The sequence below is a fragment of the Corvus cornix genome, chromosome 1, assembly GCF_000738735.6.
Source record: "Corvus cornix cornix isolate S_Up_H32 chromosome 1, ASM73873v5, whole genome shotgun sequence".
In the NCBI taxonomy this organism is placed as follows: domain Eukaryota; kingdom Metazoa; phylum Chordata; class Aves; order Passeriformes; family Corvidae; genus Corvus; species Corvus cornix.
This window is the reverse complement of record NC_046332.1, coordinates 97,839,867-97,865,829: the sequence shown is the minus strand read 5'-3', so window position 1 is coordinate 97,865,829 and position 25,963 is coordinate 97,839,867. Positions and strand designations below refer to the sequence as shown.

General features: G+C 38.6%; 1 protein-coding gene across 5 annotated transcripts in view; it reads right to left on the bottom strand.

The window, feature by feature from the left end:
• The window catches only part of TBL1X (transducin beta like 1 X-linked), a 192,867-nt gene that overhangs the window by 99,539 nt on the left and 67,365 nt on the right, over positions 1-25,963 (bottom strand). The window contains exon 1 of one of the 5 annotated variants that reach the window (XM_019282887.2): positions 22,967-22,984. The exons of the other annotated variants lie outside the window; for them this stretch is intronic. The gene's annotated coding sequence lies outside the window, so the exon portion shown is untranslated. Of the gene's footprint in view, positions 1-22,966; positions 22,985-25,963 lie in introns of those variants that run through there. 5 annotated transcript variants of the gene reach the window in all.

The following is a 25,963-nucleotide window of genomic DNA, read 5'->3' as shown; positions in this document are numbered from 1 at the left end:
CATGTTATAGGAAGTAACTTCTATAAATTTTGGTCCTGTTGATTCATTAATCTGATTAACCAGATGGTTAATAGTGGCTGTCTCATCATTATATGCCTTGTAGGAGTAAATGGGTATCCACACCTCTACACTGAGACAAAAGTCACCTCTTTTGATAGCATATATGACAATTTTGACCAGTATATATGTTAGAAAAGTTTATTTCTGTAATAGGATTAGGAAAAATTCCTTTAATGAATTCAATAAAGGATTATATCTCAATATAGATATATTCTGTGCTTTAATGCAATTCTGATACCATAAATGCTATGATCTAACCATCTTTGGTATCTTTTATTTCAATTTTCTATCTGCTTCAAGAGGTATTTAGCTAATGGAGCTCACAGATTTATAATGCGTCTTTAGTCTACTTAATTGAAGGGACACACACAAAGCGTACTCAGTATCTTAGCATTAGCAAATGGTTACCCAAGCAATTCAGTCAGTACATGGTTCTACTTCAGAGTATGTTCACATATAGTAAAGTTCCTAAAGTATTTTCCAAAGCCATTACAAAAAAACCTGAATCAAGTGTCAAAACTACAATAAAAGCAAATCACACAACAAAACAAAACAAATGCAAAGCCACACCAAATTCTGAAAATTCAACTAATTACTTAAACTTGTTGAGGAGGGAGGACTTTTGAAATGCAGAAAACTGCAAAGTTAAGTTGCCTGCCTTCTCGCTGAAGCTTCCTCAGCCTTGCTATTCCAGCATTAGAGTCCAAAGGCACTGATTCTGTTGCTGCAAACATTCTTTCTTGGAAACTTGCAAGGACAGGAAGCTTAAAAGTTGAAAGGGGGCAAAGCTTCTATTACTTCCATCCATGTGAAGTGTCCTGCAGCGTTTAATGGTTACCTGTTCATTAATTTTATTAAATAAATACATCTAGGTCTGCTCAATGAATAGTAAGTCTGTTTTTTGAAATGCTAACTAATAAATTAAGAACACCTGAAAGTCATACAGATCAGGACAATATTTCAAATTGCAATGCAGACTGTTTATATTTGTACCTACACGTGCATGCCCCAATACAGCACTACACCTTCATGTACATTTTATGTCACTGAGTCTTATGCAGACAGTATGTGATGTTACTTTTAGTCAGCATTAAAGGTGATTTTTCCCAGGGTGTCAGAAGTACAATTACCCTTGACTTCAAAACAAAAGGGAAGTGGCCTGCAGTTCTGGAAACCTGTCAGTCTTTTCATCTTGCAATCTAAACTCTCCTTCTGCAAATTGAGAAAACTACTTGCACAAGAAGACAGCTAGTTTTATTTGCTATATTAAATTTAAAAGATCTTTTTTTATATCATGACAGAACATGTCAGGGATGTTCATGCCACTTAACTTTGATTCCAATTTATGTATATGGATGCTGATGCCTAAAGCTGGATATGAATATTCAGTCTTCATTATCGTAAGTGGTTTTCTTGTATTACATTAGCAGGAAAAGAAAGACCTAATAGCAAAAGACTCATTGAAGTAAAAGAGTAATTTTAACAACGATAGAAGCAAAAAAGAAAAGGATCATTAAGAGACCTTTTGCACCACAGTTAACAGATTTTGTTTACATTAAAGTGTTTTAGAGAGATGCAAGGTGTTAAGTCATTTGTTGCCCTGGCCTTTGAAATTATTTAGGAAAATTCTGAGGCATAAGCTTAAAGGCTTAGAAGCTTGGCTGAGAAATTTTTGGGGACAGGTATTAAGAAGTTAATTTTCATCAGGGTAAGTCTACCTATATTGTCCATTCTATCCACTGCAGTGTGCAGTTTCAGTCTGTCATTATGCTTCTTGTTCTGAGTGAAGCTTCACTAGCGTAGCATTATTCCCTTGTTCCTCATAATCACTCTTCCCTTACATTCCTGCTGAACACGGCTGCCCCTCAGTATCTGTGGAATAACTGCTCATGTCCAAATGATTCTTATTAAAGGGTTCAGAGAGTTAGCATTAAAAAGCATTCAAACTAAGCTAGATTATAGTGAATGAATCAGGTTAGAGAGTGACTACATGATCAACTACATCTCGTGGGAGCAACACCAAACAGTTTCAAAAAGTGGGGGACAGGATTCAGCCAGTTCAGCTGCTGCTGCCAGAATAAAATGTGGGAGACAGAGAAATGCCTTTGCTCTTAGCTTTTCTTCCCTTCTTTGCTTTCCCCAATATTTAGGATCCTGAAATTTTTACTCCTGATTCAGGCTACCAAGTTTCCTCAAAACAATTTTCCTCCAGCAGAACCTGTGTTCAGACTTGTAAGGCACATCCACATGGTAGCTAAAAAACCCCACCCAAACTAAATGTGCCCCACCACCTTCCCCCCAACACCACCTCAGTAAACCAGCAATGAGTTTAAACACAGTCATCTTAGCGTCCTCAAGTCACCTTGTTATTGCACCTCCAGTTGCTGCAGCACAGATGGGATGTAACATCTCCCACTGTTTGGGGACTGCCCCTAAAGGTGAGCCATATGTTTTGCAATACCTAGAAACAGCAGGATAAGATAAGGAAATCTCTGCAGCCTTAAGGCAGAGTTGCTTTGATTTCACTGCTTTGTGCCCTGCCTCCCCTCACCCCCTCAGTTTTTGGGGGTTTTTTTGAGAGCTTTTGTAGTTTAATTTATCTGGGTTAAGCCTACAGAAAAAAAAATAATCCAAACAAATACTGTGTGTGCATGTGTGTATGTATGTGTGTAATGCCTAGGAAATCTCCTGTGTTATCTGTGCAACATTTTACCTTCCACTAGACAAATATATTTTTAAACAGTGTGGAATCAAAACAACATTCTCAGCATTCAAGACACTCTGTCATCACTGCCCATTTGTTGCCCTCTAGGTTTCTCTCAGCTGGCAAATTTCCCATTTAAGGAATGATCAGATTTATCTGCTTAGACAAGGCTGCAAAATAGAATGAAAAGCTGGATTATTCTAGAGAACTCATATTTTTCTTTCAGGGCAGAAAACCCAGTGCATGAGAGCTGAACATTAACATCAAATGGAACCAATCTCTCAGACTTCACAGTTCTAACCCACTACACTCTGTGAAATCTAATTTTGATTAAGATGCTGCAATATTTATTTTACTTTTGGCCTTTCCTTCTTTAAATATGTTTAGTGCCACTTATTATGTTAACCTGTTTTGGAGTCTTAAATATTATGTTCACATATGATGTTTATTTTTAAACTGTAGTTCTAGTAAGCATCTAGTGCATCCTGCTGCTTCTACACAATTTGACATAAAGAATTACCAATTGGTTTGCTACCACTTTCCCTAGAGCACATTTTTTGCAGGGTGAAAATGTAAAATAAAAAGGGAGAAATAGAAAAATCAATACATTGACAGTTTTTCAGGATTTACTTGAGAAAAGGAGCAGCTTTCATGACAGAGGCTGTACTACAAAACCATGCTTGTGTTTCTGGGCCCGCTGGCTGCAGTGCCAGGATTTCTGGAGGGATATGCCATGGGTCTCAGTGCTGTAACATACTAAAACTCCACACAACCCTTTTGTACCAATGTGTGAAATACTACTCTTTGCCCCCTAGGTAGAAAACTGTGGTAAGATCTGGAGAAATGTCTCAACACCAACTTTCCTTACTGAGCAGAGTAGGTTTTGTTGTCTTGCCACAGATGAATGAACTAACAGAAATTCCATCAAATTCAGGGAAGGGCTTCATGTGCTGAGTGTGTAGACAGGGGTAGGTGAACCAAGTTAAGCAGAAGATGAACATAAGAGAAATCCTAAGTGATTTTGAACTAATTAACATAACTGCAAACTCATTACTGAGCCAGAACTGCTTTATGGAGACTACTGCCATCCAGTATTGACACTAAACCACTATCTTACGATGTTCGCCCAAGTAAAAGTCTATTCCGAGGTGTTATACTATTTTAGCACAGTGATTAATCAATTTCTTTTTAGAGCATCCTCTGAGAGATTAAAAATTCATGACTCACATTATTAGTATTCTGTTCAGCTTTCCATACTCTTTGAGTGGTATGATTAAATTTATCTGTGGTTGCTAATGGTCACAATATGAAATATGAAAGCCACCACTCCACATACACCCAATGGGTGTCCTTAAAACATGTTGTGAATCCCAAACAAAGAGGACTGCAAGTGACAAATCCTTTCTCTTTATTCTCACAGGCTAGCCTGAATACACAGTTTGTACAAAATGCAGACAGGATGGACTTGTGATAGAATACTGTAAATGGAACAACTAAAATACTCCATTATATTTGTCACATTTTAAGGCAGGAAATTAGTCTATAAACTCTCTTGGGTTCAGATCCTCCTGACTCACATTTTACAAGATAAAAACTCGTCCAAGCTTTGATGCTATGATATAAGGAACACTCAAAAGCATGATGAACTCGGAAAAATGTTCCAGTTCATCACCAAATTGAAAAGATTTTATACTAGGGTTGTAGAGTCTTGATACTGCCTTATTTATTTAGACTGCATGTTCTAGTGGTCCAGGCTTGGTCATCAAAAGATAGTGAGAACTACACTTTGCCATTCTGGGCATAAAGTATTAAAAATTTATCAAAGAAATCAAAGTGACTGTCTAATAAGATTGAATCCATCATCCATAGAAATTGCCAGGTACACAGACCTACAATTACATTTTGGGTTTATTGAATGTAGCAAGATATAATAGCACATAGTCTGATTAAAAGCCAACAGATAAATACTGAACCATCCAAAATGACAATTCTTTCTAAAACCTGATGTCATGTGCCAAACAATTGTGAGATACACTGTAACATAATAAAAACTGATACAAGCAGAGCAACATATCAAGGTATCTATCATTAAATAATACTATTATGAGGTTCTAGCAACATACACCATGGTCGATATCTGAGTAATTTCTCTGTTGTGTGCATTGCAATGTATGCTCTGCACTGCAGTGAATACTCTGGAAGAACAAAGTTTTTCATTACCCAAAAGTTACATGATCTTGTTGTTTGTCCTTTATTATTTTTGTGAGCTGCTGAGCTATTCAGAATTATGTAACTCTTTGTTCCAAAGGAGGCACTAGTGTGACTTTTCAGAAACACCACATTAAAAATAAACCATCATAAAAATATCATTGTATTGACTCTGTGACCCCAAAAATGTACTCTAGATTGTCACTACCATTAAAGGCGATGAATCTGTCCTAATTAACGGGCGATCAGTTTTTTGGGTACAGGCATTCTTCCACTAATGTATTTCACTTCCTTCCTGTGAAAAGGGTGCTTAAATATTATCATCAGATGAAAATGCACACCCACCACAGGGCTAGTGAAGGGGCACTTTATTAGGAGTCTGCTGACAGATGAAAACATTCTTCCAAATTCTGTAAAGAAGAAGCATGCCATTAATTTCAATATTTATTACTTTCCATGAAAGATAAGTGACTCAATATTGGGAAGGGCTTTGCAAAGCCAATATTTCATCTCTGTCCAATGCTTTTTTGCTTTGTGATGTGTCTGCCTATTATGAGACTAACTTATTCCAAAGAACAAATTAAGCAGCAAGACATGACAAGCAGTGCATTTGTATGCAATTTGCTTACCACCTGAGGCATGCCAACAGCTCAAGGCCAAAGGCTGAACAACCCCAGCCATTTGGTAAATGCAATAATAATCAAACTGAATGCACAGCACTGAGAGACATATTTCTACTACAATATGGAATTTATACACAGGACCAAGTGCGTCTGTGCACTTAGTGACTGTTATTAAATAAATGATACCATTGAGAAACTTTTTCTAACCGTTGTTCTGAAAATACTATCCAATACAAATGAAATGTAGAGGTTTATAAACATTGTTCTACAACCAGACAAAGCTTGTGAAATACAAAATTACACCCTGGACTGGAGGTCCAGTATCAGTTTAAAAATATCCATGCAGACATGTATAAATATTAAAGGATGCAGCAGCACAGGGCAGGACAGAAAATCAGCCACTCTAGAGATTTAGCAACCGGTCTGTACTATCCTGATCATGTACCAATTAATTAAGGTCTAGCTGTGAAAGCAACAAAGAATTAATTTTAAAAAATTTGTTTTTTCTAACAGCACTACATCATCTCACTCTGAAGAGACCATGCACAGGCATGGGCAGTGCTACTGGAACACTGTTTATTTCACTGCTCCAGCTTTAATGAGTAAAACAATGACATTATTTAGGTTCCTGGTCCATCCACCAGTCACAGTAAAGTGCATCTCTTAAATAAACAGTGAGGCAAGCTGGCTTTAATTTGTACTCAGCATACCAACAATTGATTTTTCCCATAAACTCACTCTTTTCACTCAGCCTTGTGACTACACAGACTGATCCAATTTAACCCTGGTGCAGAGAGCTGCCTTCCATCCACATTCCTAAAACTGCTGAAGAATTAACACAACTGAGAATAAAAGATGTGAAGATCTACTAATGAAGTGGAAAGACTGGGCAATAAACTATTTTACAAGAAAGCATAGCACTTGCTTCTTTCTGACATCTTCATTCTGCTCCAATGAATCTTAATCTGTAAGGAGGAACTATTTTTAAAGATGAAGATAGTAATTTTAAAACCTGAGAACTAGCTACTGGATTCCTTTTTCCCGTCTTTTCTACCCTACTTCCCCCAAACAAGGGAAAAAAATCCATCCATAATTGAGAACTGAATATGAACAGAAATAAGCCCAAAACCCTTTAAACATCAGCACACTGGTGTGTTTTTTGCGTTCATTAGCAATGAATAGTATCACATCCAAGCTCTTGTGTGTCAAAGACAGAAGCATACTGCTCTGGGACAGGCTGCCATTGCTCCCAATGCTGAACTACAACATGTTACCAAAAATCCAAACATGGCTACTGTTACTTTCTGATTTAAGAAATCACATTCTATTAAGATGTTTCTTACAGTTCAGTTCAGACAAAATGTAACTCACAATCTCATATTAGAAGATGTGTTATTTATGTTCCAATTTTACACATCTTATTAAACATTTTAAATATTACGTATTTCTCACAAAACGCAATTTTGCATAATATACACAATATTTCAAATTATTTAAAATACAAATTTAAAATTAAACAGACTTGCTACATCAAGTCAAACATCCTCTTTGTCCAGTATCTATTCTTTAACCATGACAAAAATAGCTATCTAATGAAGAATGTATGAATGAAGCACAGGCACAGCGGTATTCTCCCAGCCCCAACAGCCTACAGCTCTGGGACCTCCTTGTGGTTCCAGTACTGAGATACACCAGCACATGTTTTAGTGGAACACTACTGCATAATAATGCTGTAAATTTGTGGCAGGCTTCCTTGGCACATTATGGCACAAAATACCTGTGATTTTAGCTATCTCAGCTCTCTTTCTTGAATACAACAGGGTACTTAATTTTTCTGTGTCTTGTTCCAAGTATGAAAACAATTCCATTAACTCCTTCTTTTGAACCCAGCCCAAATCCAAAACCATACAAACATGTAAGTACTTCCACAATAAATTTGCACATTGAAGCTATTAGTGAGAACCAGGGATTTTCACAACAAATGTGAAATCTTCATGTACATGTACACATGACAGACCTATAAACAAATAATGAGAAAAATGTTCTTACACGTCTTCCTTTCTGAAAATATGACTTTAGGAATATTGTGCCTCTGGTAAAATGGTGTTCTTTTCATGAAAGTACAATCACTTGGCATTGTGCCTAAGAACATACCCAAAGAATGGAGTGATCTTGAAGACAAGCCCATCACTCACACATTCTCCAAATATTCAGCCTTTAGATTTCTATGAATTTCCTTCAAGCCAGGAAGACAGAATTGCTGCGTTATTACTGAACAATTCTTATATTTTGGAGATGAAGTACCAATGACTTATGTTACAGCTGCTGCTGCTGCTGTGCTGCCTTCCACTTTATCGCAGCTAAATAATTAAACACCCTTTAGTCTTTGTGACAGTCCTAGACTCAGCATGGCTGTTAATCAATATCACATAAAAGGGAATTAGGCTTAGGCAACTGTTGCATAAGGCAGGATGGATAAGACAAGATGAAGAGAGATCTCCTCTTTCACACAGAAGACTAATTTTCTGTATTTTACTACATGCCCTACATCAAATGTGCACACAGACTTGAGAACAGAAAATACATATACAGATGTGGGGGATTCCAAATTAATCTCAGAGATTTGTTACACCATAACAGCAATCAACAGTCCCTTTTTCCATTCTTTCCTAAACTCTCTTCTTCACATGTTTTTGGGATTGAAAAAAACTCTCAGCATCAACATATTTAAAGTACTCAGTTTATAGGGAGAATTTGACTACATGGTACCAGTTCTGAGAATTTCACCTGAAGACGGCAAACAGAAAAAATAAACAAAAGGCATTTAATAAATACTATCTCAGTTCTGCTCGGTACAAAATATTTAGGAAGACTTATGTTTCCATCAGTTTGAGGAATTTTTCTAAAATCTCTAAAAACTGTCCACAAGTTATATATTTTTTCATTATTTTCTTGCTCTGCAATGAAACAATAGGTTATTAAGATCAACTTTAGGCTGAGAGTACCAACAAATGAAAGATTTACATGAAGAGGTGCAGATTTTCCCCGTGCTGCCCCAATTGATGCTCAGATCTTCCCAGAGAAAAGGGGACACAGTTCCCAACTCTCTCCAAAAACTCTTCCTTTCTGATGAAGTGTGCCAGTATTGAATTTAGAAACACCTCCAACTTCCTACCAGGCCAAGAAATGACCTCAAAAGTCAAACAGGTGAATTTCAGGTGGTTAAATAAATAAATTGTGATGATGACACACTATCAAGCCATTGATATAGAGGTGGAAGACTTCGTGTACTCTTTACACTCCTCTGCTATGGGCGGCCTCGATATTTTGTGTTTAAAGACCTGGTATTTATAAAATACACTAATTCAACTTTAACCCACGCACATTGTAAAAAACACTGAGTAACGAGGAATAGTCAGCAATTCAAATGGAAAAAGCTTACAAAGTAACTGATTATTCTTGATACTGTACTTTCTGAAGCATTTAGCTGAAATCCAACTTTGCAAAAAGCCAGAACAGTATTTTCCCTCCAATCCTATTAGTAACAGGAAAAAGAACCTGCATGTTTTAGATCTAATTTATTACTTATTTCAATTTTTTTCTGTCACACGAAGGTTTGCTTCAAGCTTAAGAAAGTGTGCTTCAGTTAGCACCTCCCTCAAAACAATCCAGCAAACATATTCCACGCAGTCCACACTCATGAATCACAGAAAGAACAGCAAAACAACTTCCAACCAACCTGGACTTTTTCAGCTTCTCCAGACCCTTCCCTGGAACTCCTTAGCCTCAAGGAAGGCTGGCCAGCCTCTGGTTCCCAGGGGAAGCGATGCTGGAGTGCCAGAGCCCTGCTGCTGAGCCGGCCGTGGAAGGCAGCAGCAGGAGGGACAGGGCACCCCTCGGCAGAGGGATGGCCACAGCTTCAGCTGAATGCCCAGTGCTACCCACCCCTTCTGAAGGGTGCAAACAGTGCCTTCCTGCTCTTATCTCCCCCTCCCAGAGCTCGCCCACTTCGATTCAGCCAACACCCTACATGTTTTGTGGATCTTGGCCAAAATACCCTGGAGCTGCACAGCCATTTACAACACTGATATTTTTGTTATTTTTTTCAGTGTTTCTTAGTACACAGTGATTACTCTATAATGAAATACAATCTTTACACCAGGTCAATACTGCAACTTGCTTACTATGAAGCTGAGTCACATAATACCTAAGGAATAATGTGTGCTAACCTATACATACTGTTCTTACACACCACTTAGCTGGAAAATAATGAATGACCCCCTCTTACATACAGGGCCATAATTTTTTTTAAATGGGAATTAAACTTCAATTAAAATGGGGAAAAAAAAAAAAAGGAAAAATCCATGTTTTAAACACAATAGGATCTTTTCAAACAGTGTTTTACCAGTTAATAAAGGTTTATGTAAAACATGCATGACCCTGTAAACAGTTCTACATTTTGAACCAATTTAATACATACAAAAGAAATTATCTATAGATAGAGAAACTGAGTATTTCTGGTCCCTATGCCCTTCAAGATTTAAAAACCAACAGATCTCAGCCTCTCTTTCTTGGTTTTCTAAAGAAATTACTAATTGGGAGAAAGCAGGGGCTTTCCTGACTAGTCATCTCCCAAGCAGTTTCTCATCTTTAAGCTATTCGCTAAATCGATACACAGAAATTAAGAAAAGCCTTTCAGCTGCTGGAAAGGCTACATTAGCCAGATATGGGTTTACTACCTTGGCCAGATCCAGGTACACAGTTAAGTCTTCTCACAATTGAGCTGATGACTTTCTCTAAAACTCCAGCCGCAATACTTAGTATTATTTTTGTTAGATTAATGCAAATAATAATTCATTAGATAGTAGGTCCCAATTTTATTTAGGACTTATATGTCATGATTTTGTATTTCATATTAAATTAAAAAAACCCAAATCTGTTCATTTTCTACCAAACATTCAAATATTTTCTTTTTAAGCTATTCATATTGAGTTGTGATTCAGCATAATCTCCTGATGCAGCAAGTGCATGGAGTGAAAGCCCTGTGTCAGGCAGTACTGCTAGACTCGCAGAACGTTGATTAAAAGGCATGTCTTAAAACATAGAGTAAGCTCAACTATAAAGAAAGCATGCAGAGAAATCCAAGCAAAAGACTAAAGACAAAGATACAGAAATAAATGTATAGCTCAGTTCCCGATATAGTTTGCATTACCAAACTAATCTCTCCCTCTGTAGGGTCACAGCCAAGTGTCATTCTATTTGTAATCTAAACTGAAGCCAAAAATAAATATATACAGAAATAAAATTTAAAGTGCACAAGTAAATATGTAATTGATTTTCTGTGAAGACTTTAAGAGATGTCTAACTCCAAAGCAATTTTTGGAAACTATGTTTAACAGAAATACCAGTTCTTGCTTAAATTTGCATCTCCCCTAAATGTCTTTATTTAACCCAACTGACCATAAGGTCTAACAATTTAGCTGTGTGTAGAAAGAGCTTCCATCAAAACAGACTGCCACAGAGACCAGTCTGTCAAAGAGAAATCTTCGTCCCTCTAGACAAGTTCTCCTCTAACACCTTCCTCTTTTCTGTATTACAGAGGCTCTATCTGGGATGGAAAACTGCATGAGATGAACTTTAATTTGGGTAGATTGCTATGCCACAAGTCAACAAATACATAACACCAGTGTGACCACTATAGTTGTCTTTGTCTTGAAGGTCTATTTGTTTGCCTCCAGACTCCACTAGAACTCAGCTGCCTTAATCCCCCATATGCTACTCACCTCATTTCACTGTATGCCAGTTCTTAAAAGGCAGTCTGTACACGTATGGAAGGTTTTTTTAATTATGTCTCTAACTTACCAGCTGTCAAACTCTACTTGACATTTACAATAGTGTCTGCAGAGTAACCTGTCTTTATTCCAGTTTTTTTCACTATGAACTGCCCTTGCTCTCAGTTTGTAAATTCACTTTCTTCGTACACTCACCATATAAAGGTTTTCCTTTTTTGTATAATTATATTATGGCTGAATATGAAATTATGATGAGGATGAATTGCAAAATATGTACTGAACAATTCATCTTCATTTTGATAGGCAGAAGGCATATTCTTCCCTTACAGTTCAGGCATTCAATCACCACTTTGGACTTTAGGAAATAAAGCCAAACTAAGTTTTTGGTGAAGATTTGCTATAGACCTCTGCTATAAAGTAAAAGCTATATCAAGCAACGAACAATCAGCTTAAATCCCAAATGCTTCCATGTTTTGCATTTAAGCTTGGATGATAACTTTGCTCTTTTCCTTCACTGTGGCTCTCAACAATGAGCAGTCTCAAGAGATGAAAATCATACGGAAAAAATCAACTGCCCTTAAAGAAGTTATAAATGTCTGGACAAACTTTTCCCAGATTTTCCTTCTTCAGTAACTTAATAAACATATGGTTATTTATAATGTTAGTTACACTTGTAGTATTTCAAAAATTAGTTATACACATGCCTGGAGCTACTCAGCTCCTCCCTAGTGACCTCACTCAATACCCTTCGAGCACTGTTTGCTTTGGCACATCTTTAACAGTGAGCCCATATTCTTATTTATGTGTCTTCTCTCTGCTTTAAAAATTTTACCTTAGTTTTCTTCTCTTAGCAAGTACTTTATAGCAAGTTATTTTAATTTCAGAAAGATCATAATATCAGATATCAATTATGACAAATAAAAACCTTGGCCAGCAGGCATAGCTGATTAAAAATACATATAAAATGAATGCAAGGTCACCTATATTTTAAACTAAGTATTTGAGGGACGGAAAGGAGTAATTATTTAGGTTAGTGAAATGCAGCAGAAGCTAATAGCTGGGTCTTTGTGACAGGCACAATACAGACATGTGCCCAAGGGTGGCTCCTCTCCATGTCAGGAGACAGACACTTCTGGAGTGTGATACACCTGATGGGAGACACTCTGCCCCACGAGGAAACAGGTCACGTGCTGGGAGCACCTAAGACTGCATCAGGGACGTCTTCAAGGCAGACAGACATCTCTGTTACCTGACATCTCTGTAACCTACAAAGTTAGGTGAGATGATCCCACCCAAAAGAACCTATGTTCCAGACTAGAAATACAGTCTTCTACTTTCCTTCCCCGTGTATGTATGTAAATGTGTTTGTGTGTGTTTTATTGGGTTTTTTTTCAAAGAAATGGAGTTAGGCAGCATTGTCCTGAAAATCTGAATTCATCTTCTATGTTTATACAGTTCATCTACCTATGGGCTTTGATGTAATTTTTCATATAAATATAAATACTTTTCATAAAAATATAATGATTTGTTCAAAATTTCTTCCTGTTCAACAGATTTAATTCCATCCAGTGTATCACTCAATAAATGGTAAAATGACAGGTTTTTCTTCTACAATCCACAGAAACTGCAGATGTAAAACGTCTATCAGAAGATGGCAGGGTTTTTCACTCAACATCTAGCACTTCCCCATGTACTCTAGTATACTGTTTTTTCTACTTTTGCATTCAATTCTACAGTAAAGAAACCAAAAGAAACCACTGACTGAAATGTGAATGTTGCATAGAAGTATGGCTTCAACTGAAAAATAAATTGCTAATTTCTTACATTTCTTCTTACAGTATATGGAAGTACTTTTTGTTTTGGATGTTTCTCTTCACTGTTAATAGCATTTTACACCTCATTTGGGGAATTCATGGAGCTCTGTCCTTGACTCTCTTATTCTCCATGCACAAGGGAATCTCATTCAAAACTGATTTTAATATCACTTATGAATAGATACTCTGTGCTCCAGACGTGCCTCTTCCATACTGAAGACCAGAATCCTGATCCATTTTTAATGTGATTATTCTCCAGAATAATTCTGAACACTCTTTCTCCCTTTGCTCTGCAGCCCTTCTTGCTACACTACTGCTATTCTTAAGCACTGTCAACCTCACACTCATTCTGTTTGTCACACAGACCTGCAACCACTGATAACATTACCTTAACCTATACATTTGGAAAAATCTCCAAATTCATGTAACAATTTTATTTTTCTATAGAATCATAGAATGCCTTGGGTTGGAGGCGACCTTCAAGACCATCTTGTTCCAAACCCCCTGCCATGGACAGGGACACTTCCCACTAGACCAGGTTGCTCAAGGCCTTACCCAACCTGGCCTTGCACAGTTTCAGGCCATCAGGCATCCGCAGCTTCTCTGGACCTGTTCCAGCGTCTATTTTTTTTTTCTTTTTTTTTTTTAAGTCTTTCATAGTCCTTCTCAATCTTCTTTAATTTATTTCCACGTTAATGCCCTTGCTTACTTACTACATTTCCAAACAGTAAATCTGCACATTCTTTTCATTATTTCTCTTCTATTGGGAAAATGTTTCCTATAAACATCCATCAAGCTACTTCACATTCTTCAGAACTTTAGAAAAGATGAAAGTTTTCTATTAAAAATATTGCTTTGGTAAGAAAACGAAAACATGCTATTCTAATGAGAAAAAAATCACTTCTTAAATTCAAACAGAACTTTGAGATGTTTTATTCCTTCAGGTATGCCTTCAAAAATGAATGGGAAGAACGGCTATAGTTAAGGGATTCCAGTCACTTGGTACTGGATCTGTTTAGCCTACCAGTGTTATTCCAGATTCACATCCTGCAAATTCATTCTGGATTTGAAAGTCAAACAGACTTACTCTGTTATGGCTATGCAAAGTAATCATGATTTTCCACATAAAAATTTTTGTCACCACACCTGTTTTAATTCCATCAACATTACAGAGGCAGGATATAGTTTGGCTCTACACTTGGAATTTAATTAATGATCTAATTGCTGTCTGATCCAGAAAATAATTTAATTTACAATTCCGTAAGCACCTCTGCATGAATAAAAAACAGTAGACAGGAACTCTGCATTAAAATATAAAGAAAGTGGGGATATGATCCTCAGGATAAGATATGAACAAATTAATCCAGAGTACAGGCTTTCAGTTACATAAAATAAAATCTTCAGTCTTTAACTTTTTGTACTGCTTGCTCACCTGAACACAACATGATTCATGTTCTTACTGTGCCTGATTTTACTGTATGTTGTTAAAAAAGCAAACCCTGTAATTATAAAAAAGTTTTATGTTCTTTGGCACCATGAATCTCTTTGAAGGCCTAGCCTCTCAAACACCTTCACATCCCCTGAGCTGCTGAATTCAGGTTACACTACTCTTGGTTATTTCACATTTACACAAACTCACTACGACCAAGGAAGGAATTCCAAGGTGTGCTTCATGAAGCTCTCCAAACAAAAAGTTCTTCTGACAGATGTTTCATGTTTTTACGTGTTTTCCTAAGAAAAGCTACACAGTCTTGAAAGCCTTCTAACTCAGGCAGCTACGAGCCTTGGGTAGAATTTCTAAAAACCCATATGTGACTTTGTGAGAAAGGCTTTTGATCACAGCCAGTGGAAAAGACAATAGCCAGTCTTTTTGTCCTCTGCTGTTCCTCAAAATTAAGATCAGCTAACCAATCCTCGTCCGAAAAACAAAATAAAAAACCCCAAACAAACAAACCAGAAAAGGACAGGGAATCAGGTCCCTATCAGAGCTTTATTAGGTAAGCCTCTGCAATGCTTTTATTAGGTCACAAGGAAAACATCAAAGCAAGCTTTTAACTATGCTTCTATAAGCTCTTTTGCCTTACTCTCAACTTTACCGCTTATTTAAAAAAAATTGGAGAAAAAGCTAAGAGCAAGATTGGAACGACACCTCAGATAATACACTTAAACATGAAATATCCCCCAAATCACAATGGATTAAGCAGACTTTCCTAATGAAGTTACTTACTTTTTTCTTTCCTCACAGGAGTTAGGAGTTTTTTCCTCCCCTATTTGTCTACTTCTCCAAATTCAAGCAAAAATGATTAAACACTACAAAGGTGCATTATTTCCTCTACTCTTTCTTCATCATACATACTGGTGCATTTGTAAGGTAAGTGTGTAACTCAACTGGCATATGTCTTCCTAAAATACCATGGTCAAGATGGAGAAATAAAGACTGACAATAAACTGAATAATTAATAAGTGTTGCGGATATTACTAAATACAAAAGCATATGACAAGACCATCATACTGTCCTAATTGTAACCCAGACACTTGTTTTGCTACAGGTTATGAGAAGGCTTGTGCATGGGCAGGAGGTCTTGGGGTGGGGGGGAGATTTTGTTTTACTGCAGGTCAGTTATGGAGATTACACAGTGAGGAGAAGCACTGGGACACACGCACACACAAACACATTCCCCCTCCTCCTGGGATCCTTGTTCTGGGTTTTAAACAGATCACTCAGAACTTACACATATGAAGACACAATAACTTAATGTGGGAAATTCTGCTTTAATTGAAATTAGCCCCTTCTTAATTTAGAGAAGATGATTTCTAACATGTGAACTTAAACTTTTCTCTTAGAACCAGGCTGTTTCTTATTTTCAGTTAAAATGAATACCTTATTCTGTAACTTTACATAAAACAATTTTCTTTCCTCTCCTAAGAAAGTATGCACTATATTTCCAGTTCATGTATAAGACTTTGGGTAACTGAATTGTAACAGCTTTTAGCACATGAACATCAAAGCTTTTTATGCACTGCAGTGTATTTCATAATATGATATATGACAAACATTTACAAAATGTAAGAAAAATTACCAATTTATATTCTATATTGCCAACCAGTGGTTGCTTAATGGTACTAAGAGAAAAAGATAATAAAGCAAAGGTGTATCAAAACTACTGAACAGCAATTGCTGCGGCCATATTGAAATGGGGAACACCCAGAGTTGATAAAATTCCTTATTTTCCTGCTCTGTCTCCAGCCCCAGTAAAACCTGCACACACATGTCAGACTCCTTTTTTCTGGAATGTAAGAGTAGAAGTTACATGGTATCTCTTATCTACCTTGTGTGAATTCACTGAAAAAAGACTATTAGGCTCCTTCTGAAAAACTGGGGGAAAAGTGGTTTTCGAGAACCCAAACTTACTCTAAATACAGTTGTTCTCAGGTTGAAATGGGGTTGGTACTTTGTCCTGTTAATTCCTCACTGGTCACTAACACTTGTTTCAACTGAGAGATGAGAACAGGCCAGGAACAATGTCTGAAATGGTGCCATTTAATCCTGGTACTAGTAGACCACAACAGCAGTTTTGGTTAACACCTCACACCAGTTTGGGGCCATATTGTTTTGTTTATTTTAGTAAAGACAAGCACATGCACACAAGAGCTTCCCCAGCCCAGCAGCACTTCAAAACAACAACGATGATGACAAAAAACCACATGAAAAAACAAAGACTATAAAATGACAAACACTGTAACAAAGTACCAATCAGTCTTACCCTTCAACAAAGCAAAACCTTAATCAAATAATAAGTAAGTAACCTAATATCTCCTTCTGCCTTAAATCCTTCCCCATTCCTTGCCAACCCCCACTTCCCTTGAAAACCAGATGGCCCTGGCAATATACCCTGAAGGTCAACAGATGCACCACGTCTTTGGATGAAAAGGTATATAATGTCTTTAATAATATTTCCAGATGATAAAACTAGAAAACACAAGGTGAAAAAAAGCACGAAAAAATCCACAGCAATGAAACAAAGCAAGCACAGTTACTGTGTTAAAATATGCAAGACACCAATGAAAATAAAAGCCAAGTAGTGAACTCTTATTAATGCTATGAATAATAAATAAATGAAGACTGATGTAAAAAAAAAGAAGTGCTGTAAGAAATTACATAAAGAAAGGATACTAGATAACTCTGGGGACTGGTAATGGATACAGCTCTTATTTGTCATGACTGTCAAAAGTTATGAATTTCAAATTTCCATGCTTGTATAAAATGTGCCCCTGTCTTTTGGCTTCATAGGAAACTGTGTCAGTGGGTGAGTAGATGAACGCGTTCATAGGTGAATAAACAGGTGAACAATTTAGCCTGGAGTGGGTTGGCTGAGGCTGCACTCAATTCTAGCAAAGTACGTCTGGAGAGACTCAAATGAATTACAGATTAAGCTACTCCAGATTTTCACTGTCGAATCTGAGGTCCAAACCCATGTCTGTGAGTCTTAATGTGAAAACTGATTCTAGTGACATTATTGTGTCTGTTGCTTTCTGTGTTCTGCTATTTCCAGATCAAATTTGTCCAATTTAACAATAAAAACAACTTTTAAACTGCCAACTTTATCAGAAAGCCAGGCTGATAGCTTTCCTCAGAACATCTGTGACACAGTATTTCATCCTGCTCCCTATAACAACTGGGGAATCATAAGGGTTTTTACCTTTAGTGCATGGGTACAATTGTGATTATCACTAACAGCAGTAGGGCTCCCTATGTTGGATCCCAAGACAGAACTGCATTTTAAGGCTTAGTAACTGAGGTTCTGTAACTTACTACTTGTAAAAAGAGAGAGGTGTGTTTATGCAGATATTCTAAGCTCATAGCACATAAAAAGTAGGACAAATTAACTCAGCACTCTTTCCTCAACATGAAATAACTTCTTAGCCCTGAATAATTTGCTCACATGTTCCTGTAGAAAACAAGGGGCTGATGTGTATTGTATGTCTCAGACCGTGATAGCTGTGGAGCCAGCCAAGGATTGGTGGTGATAACAACCAAGGATTGTTGGTAATAACACTGTGAGAATGAACAGGATGAGGCTGGAGAAGGGGGCCATACAGAGGCAGGGCAGCACTTTTCCTGGGACAAATGTCCTTGATCTGGCTTGGGGAGAGATAAGCACAACATAGTACAGTGCAAGCACAGGGATGAGGTTGAGAAGGCGGCATGGACTGTAGCGGGGCATCAAGACTGCCAAAGACCTCTGAAGCCCTCTGACACATTTCCAGAAAGGTCCAGAAGAATGGATTGCACATGATAGCTAACTTACATAGAAAATGAGAAAGTTATCTCCAGAGTGGGGAATCCGATTATTAAAAAGGCACCCAACAAAGCCTGGGCACACATGCAGCCCGGGATCCTGGCCACCCCCATCAGCTGGATCAATGCTGTAACTAGGACTGGTGACCTTTCTATTCCCTCTTTACATCCCATGTTTCTCTCTCCCCCTCTTTAATTCATCTCTGTCTCTCTCTTCCCTTGTGCCCTACCCCTTTGTCCCTACTCACTGCCACATGCTTTTACCAGGAGATAAGGGACTAATGAAGACCAGTTTCTATGCCAGGTGTATAATTTACTAATAAACTTTATAAGTTTTTGCGGAGCCTCTGACTTCTGTCATTCCTTTCGACCACCAAGCACCTATTTAGCGCTCCCTTCTTAGGTGTTCCTTCCTAACGGTGGGACATCACAGTCCTCAGTTTAAAACTCTATGCCCCAGAAAAAAACCAGTTCAGTTTTATTTCCTCATGGATTCAGAACTAACAGAAGTACCAACCAACAAAACCTTTCCCAAGAGCATGCATCAATAAAGTACCCTGAGTAGCTACATTATAAGAAAAGTGACCTATTTTTACTTAGATTTATGCTGCCTCTTGAAATGAAGGTTTTGGAACTTGTACACAAACAATATCATAACACCTAGTCCTGTCTGAAACTACAACCATACAAATCAAAAAGCCTTCAGCTATCTGCTGCTAACAGCACAAGGTACATGTGGATATGCCACCGGGGCCAAAAGGTTTCAAGAGCCTTAGAGAGTTATCAGTTGCGCAAAGTAGTTGCCACCAAAGCAAATGATGGAGACAGATGGTACCTCACTAGTAAAACAGACAGGTAAGGGCAAATAACATACCCACTTCAGCTTAGTCAGGTGGCCAGAGTTTAAGCAGGTCTGGCCTTCAGATCTGAGGACCTGTGTCCATTAGAAAGCTGCTTCTGGCCCAGCATACAAGTAGAAAGCGTTGCTTCACCATCACAGACCTACTGTCTTCCCAAATACCACTAGGTAGAAAGGCAGAAGCAACCACAGTTTGGCAGACATGGCCTCTGGTGACATTTTTTCTGGCCCTGATACTTCAGAAGAGGGGTTACTAGTCCTGAAGAGAGTTTTGTTTTCCTCTTCCCCCACCTATGGAAGTCTGAATGCACACAGTATACTATCCCCTCAAAGCCTAGCTAACACAGAAGCCAGAGGAGATATATATCAGACGCCATACATCCTAGGGTAGTATTGCAAATGTATACTCTATTTCAAGAAAAAAATAAAGTGCTGAAAAATTAAAGCTATTAATCTGAATAATTTTTATAATTTTAATAACCCCACCATAAAGACTGAAGTCTGTAGAGAGACTTCACTTGATTTTTTTTTTTTGTGTGAATAAGGAATAAACATCAGTGTGTCAGTGGAGCAGCATTACAAGCAAGGAAAAGCCTATTACTGATGAAATTGAAAAATAAAGTAGCGTGCATGTCAGCCCAGCAAAGCAAGCTGCTGATTTCTAGGTATGATTGCGTGGAAAGGGAGAAGTTATATGAGAATAAAAGACTGTGAAAGCTGCTCCATTTTTGGAACACAGAGAATGCAAAACTATAAACATTTTACAGTGGGTCAGGTTTGGTGCCTAACATCGGCAGCATAGCAATCACACTGTGTAACAAAAATGTCAGCAGAAATCCCTCCAAAGCAGCTCCACATTATCAGTCCACTGAAATATTTATTTGGCAAGATAGAATCAATAACATTATCTCATACGTTTTCTATTTTTAAAATATTTGGAATTGCATTATATGGCCTAACACTCAAACCACTTTGCTGCAACATTTTTTAAAAAGATAAACAAAAACTCCCAGCCTCATGTGAATTATTTATTCTTCTCCTCAGAATTACAAGCCAGCGAACATCAGTATAAAGAAGCTCACAAGCATCGAATCCAGCCAGCTGTTTTCAAGATTTAACAGGAGACACAAAGCCTTGATCAATAATGAAGTATCATTATTTGTATTAAACTACTGCTTAGAAATGCTAATTGTGAATCTTACAGGCAAGATTATATTAAAATTTAGAAAAATCCAAATGAAAAAGAGGCAAGATAGTTCTTGTCCCCAGAAGTTATAATTTAAGAATAAAATCAGAGATACAGGATGAACGTGTTTCCAGGCCACAATGCAGAGGACATACCCACAGTAGTTTGAGTACTGCAGGACATGCTGTGTTCCACAATTTTTCCTTTAGTAAAGTATGACTGGCCCAGGTAAAGAATTGCCCTAAAGAAGCTGCACTGTTTTGTTAACCATGCTAACTTGGGCTTCTGTACAAAGCCCCCCACTGTGCAGTGCTGTTACAGCCAATAAACAAACATTGCTCAGCATTTTCAATGCAATAATTTATTGTTCTTTGTTTTAAAGCAGATACCTCCTAGAGTATCTGATCAGGCTGTTGCACTCTCCCCACATTCATGTTGTCACAGACCTTGTGGGATCATCCAAAACAAGGGACATAATGAAAGCAAGAAGTCAGGTAACAAGCCTGCTCCAAAAAGCACTACAGTGAAGCCTTGCTTGTTCCATGCTGGCACAGCAGTATGAAACAGATATTCTTTCCAAACACTTTTTAAAAACAAAACCTGCAGTTGTCTTTCCAGTTCCATTTTCAGTTTCTTCTGCTCCAGTTGTTAAAAAAGAAATGAGAGAAGCGGCAGAAGAATAAATGTGAAGCAACTGTAGTATCTCCTACAAATAGTATTTCTCCTATTCCTTTGGTACACCCACATTTTGAATGTGTAGTTCTTTGAAAAAGCTTTTTTTTCACCAATACAAAAAAAAGGCTATCTGGACAGCTCTAGAAAATACAAAGGGAAGACAGTAAGAGTTTGATTCACAAGAACACATCTTTTGTTTGATATTGCTACAGCTGCAGTGTGAAGTGTTTTCCGTGGGCTTGCAGTGACACCAAAGCAGCACAGCTGACCTCTGGAAGAGGGAAATAGCTACATGGGCACTCTCATGTTTCCAACCAATGTGCAACGTAGCAGCCACAGAAACAGAGCTGTTCCAGCACAGGTCTCACAGTGCTTTGTTTAACTGAGAAAAAGGGAGCCCCAACCCTGGCAGTGTTCAAGGACAGGCTGGACGAGAGTTGTCCCTGCTCATGGCAGTGGGGATTGGGACTAGCTCACCTTTAGGGTCTCTTCCAACCCTTTAACGTCCTATGATTTTATTGCAAAATGCAGAGAGTACACTATCTTTTGCCTTTAGCACTAATGTGGACTGCATAAGTTGTGATTACGCTCTAAAGCAACACTGGTCCTGCAAAAAAAAGCTTATTGCACTATTATTTTAAAGGGATGGCAGGGAAGAAGAGGAAAAGCCTACTCAAGGAAATATAAGAAACCTATGTACATCAGTTCCACAAAACTGATATACAGCTACCTGAAAACAACACTTTGGAAACACTGCTTGGAAACTGGTAGGAAAGCCCTCAGCTAAAGGCAATGTGCCTGGCTCTGATTGGAATTTTTGTTTGTTTGGGGGTTTTTTCCCTACTTTTTTTTCCTCTCCCTTATTACCATAAACAGATGCAGATGATTAAGAGCCTAGCTGTGAAGAGCTCTGGCAGTTTCAGCCCAGAGAGTCCCCAGGCAGGACCTACCAGGCAGAAGGGGTTACATGATCTCAGGCCACTGCTTCCACAGGGCTTCACAGGCTGGATTGCATTTTCTTGAGCAGCTGATGAAGGATTAAGCCCAGCAGATGAGTACAATGGGTAATTGTCACATCTTAAACCAGCACAGCTAAATCTACCAGAGTTTATGAGACAGTAGTTTATCTTAAAGGTCCAAATACCAAAGAAGCTAATCACTCCTTTTAAAAGACTTCCCATTATATTCCAAGTAAGTGGCTTTCTTACTCTCTTAAGAGTTTATAATTCCTTATGCCACTTCTGCCTTTTTCAACAGGATACTGAGAGAATGAATTCATTAAAACATCATTTGAAGAATTGAAGGAAACAAACTGCTGCAAAAAGCTAGAACAATTTGCTAAAAATTGTTTTCATTATCCCACTTAATAATGGGACAATACACTTGAACAGCAGAGAATTTTCTAGTGGGTTATTCAGGGGGAATTGTTTTGTGCAGATCATTTCTGTATTAGTATTAAAACCTTTCTGACCTCGAGTTACTTCAATGTAAGGGCTGTATGCGTTTCTATTTCACGGCACATAATGTCTGCTCATAATGCAATGCTGTGTCACTCAAACCGTGAGAAAATGAAGAAAGTAATTTTTAGAAGCCCTAAATACTTAAGGAAACAACACTTCATTAATATAATCACTAGAAAGCAAGTGATTAGATTACCTCAGAAGACAAATTTCAAGCCTAAAGTCACACCTTAGATATATATGTGCGTTTATATGCATATATATGGAGAGATATGTGTGCATGTACCCCTGTCTGGGAACGTTTCCCTAGGAGCGCTGCTGAGGGTCTGGAAAGGCTCCTTCCCGCTCCTCCTCCCGCTGTGCTGCAAGGACTAATGTGAGGCAGCTACCTGGAAAGAAAAAAGATCCTTCATAGCATATTTATAAATGTTAAATGGCAGGGGAAACTGCTGAGAGATTCTTCAAGCTCGGATCCTCATTTTCTCCTGCATGGCCATCCCCGGGACACGGCTGGAAAACAAGGCAGCCATTTTCTCATAAGCTGTTACACTCAGCAAACCAGATTGAAGTGCTCGATAAGCTGCTGTTCTCTTCCTGCATCGATCAAGGGGAAAAACAACCCATCACCCACAAACAGGTACAACCAGAGCCATCTCTGCGTTCCTGCTGTGAGCCTGAACAGGCATGGAGGGGGCCAGGAAGGGAGGGAAGGAGGGAGGGAAGAAGGAGAGGCCTGGATGTGAACATATCCATATTCCTAGCTTCATCTGTGCAAAACCTTACGGATGTGCGGAATAGTGCTGCTTGCTCATGGTTTTGTGTTTCCAAAAATAAATTGCCACTGTGAGAAAACGCTTGGCTTTTGCAGAACCTGTGTGTCTGAGATACTGCCCTGTGTGGAAAAAGCCTCCAAACCTTGTGGTCCTTATGGAAGAGTGATTTTAATTGCATTTGGCACAGGTACGCGTGCACCTGTATGCACACACATATATGACACAACTTTCACAGGCAATGTGGCTGTAAGTAACCTCACTCACATGTAGGTAACCTCAAATAACTTTTCTGGGAACTAGACTGTCAAAACCAGTGAGCACCTCAACTCTGTACAGTGTACAGATCAGGATATTGAACAGAATAGCTTAAGAATAGAAAGGTCTGGCTCTTGATGTAAAGCAAGAAGTCATGGCACCTATACTTAAGTTTACATCTGTCTTCTATTATAATCCAGTTTCTTGTCATTTTTGTGAATCTCCCAATTTTACAGGAGCGTTTTGAAATTGGGCAGCAAGAAATCCTAGGAGATGCTTTTTCAGTCTCAGCAAAATGTGTTCAGACTTAGCTGTGCTCAAAACTGATGGAAAAAAAAGAAATTCCCACTTAAGTTACATCAACAGAGACTACTAAAATCCATCTGCTGAAGTCCCCTACTACCCTCTTCGTGCTGCCTGCTCAGCCCTGGCTCTTCTTTTCAACACAAAGGCAGGCTATCTAGCCAGACCCCAGCAGGCAGGCCAGGTCACTCAGCCAGGCCCAAAGGAAGTCCAGGAAGTGGGGTATAAGTCCCCATTTGGCCACTTCCAACGGCTTCTGCTTGGCTGGCCTGATTGTGCTGCACTGGGCTCCCTCCATCTGGATGGAGGCTTCACAAACAGAAGGTGATTCCCTGAAACCATCAAAGTCCCCAAGCCTCAGGCTCAGTTCAACCCACACAGGGTCTGGCGTACATGGCTGGCTTGGCTCCACTGGTGCAAAGGCACATTTAATTCATTACATCCAACTCAGACATGTCTTTCCAGTGGCTGGTCCACAAGAGATAGCAGCACAACCCCGTTACCTAAGGTCATAATTTTGGTCAGCTTTAGGCAATTTTGTCACAGGGTATCAGTGGCCAGGAATACCAAAACTAGGAGTGCTGTCAATGCTATGTGTTTTTGGCACTACATCTAGGAAATTTCCTTTCTCTACAGAAAACAGAAGAACAGCCAAGGAGATGACACACAGATGAAAATGCTATTAAGACTGTAGAAAAGCTAAATGTGAGAAAAGCACACCTGAGCTGTCAAAACCTAAGACACTGCCTCTGCTTCGCTTTTTCCAGACAGAAGCACCATCTTGCTTTGACCTCGCCCTTCCTATCACCTGCCTCCCAGGGCCATCAGCAGCTCCCACCACCACGTGCTGCTGCTCCCAGGCTGGGCAAACAGCAGCATCTGAACTCAGCAACACTAACAAGATATTTCTTGCCCCAGTACCTGCTCCAGCTCTTGAGCATAAGCATTAAGTTTGCCCTTGAAAACCTTGCATTTGCACTTTCACACGTGCTCACTAAGGTTGTTAGATCAAAATGGTTCCAAACACATCATTCCTAATGCTGCAAACTCTGTAACTACAGTTTCCCGAAATTACTACATGGCTTTGCAATGAGCCTAATGTAAAGGACGGCTGCACACCAGAGATAATTCTGGCCAGCTTTGTAAGACAAAAAGTCAGAATAAACACAAGTAGAGCACCAGTACTTAAAATGTGTGATGTCCTCATCAGCCATCAAAACTACTGAAACATAGCCCTGTTCTACATGATTAGCTGGTGAAGAATTTGTTTGTTCTGTGGCCATTGACTTTTACTGGGTAAAGTAATGTGTCTTATTTTTCTGCCAAGTATTCAGGCACCAAGGCATTTTTTAATATCTTTTATTTTGAAAGGCAGGATAGCTTAAGTTTTAGAGCAGAAAGTCTCTTCACTCCACTGAAATTCAAAGTATGTAAAACCACAGCTCTATCAATCATGCCATCTGTGCTAAAAATGCCATTCTTTTTTTTATTTTTTTTTTTTTTTCACAAGACTATTCTATCATGTGCAGGTGGTAACATCTAAAAATGTATCACAGAAGATATATGTAAAACCAGGCAACTCATTTTCTTGATCGAAACAGTAAGTAGAAATGAACCCATGCTGATCTAGCTCATACACCTCTTGGCACTGGAGGCTTCTCACTAGACCTGCAACCCTCATGCTGAAACATTGTTTCCAGAAATGAAGCACACAGTTCCCTACACCTGTTTCATACCATCAAACCAGATAAAATGGCTCGATCTCTTCCAGGAAGGAAGGAGTTCAGCACTGGATTGAGGAGTCAGACAAGCACCATATGGCTAGAAGGGACAGGAAGAGAAAAGTGAGGGCTGAACCACCTCTCAGTGGCAGCAAGAGTTACATTGGCTCAGCTGTGCTGTCTAATCAAGTATTCTAAATCAATTAAGAGTGAAGCCAAGTTGTACACATG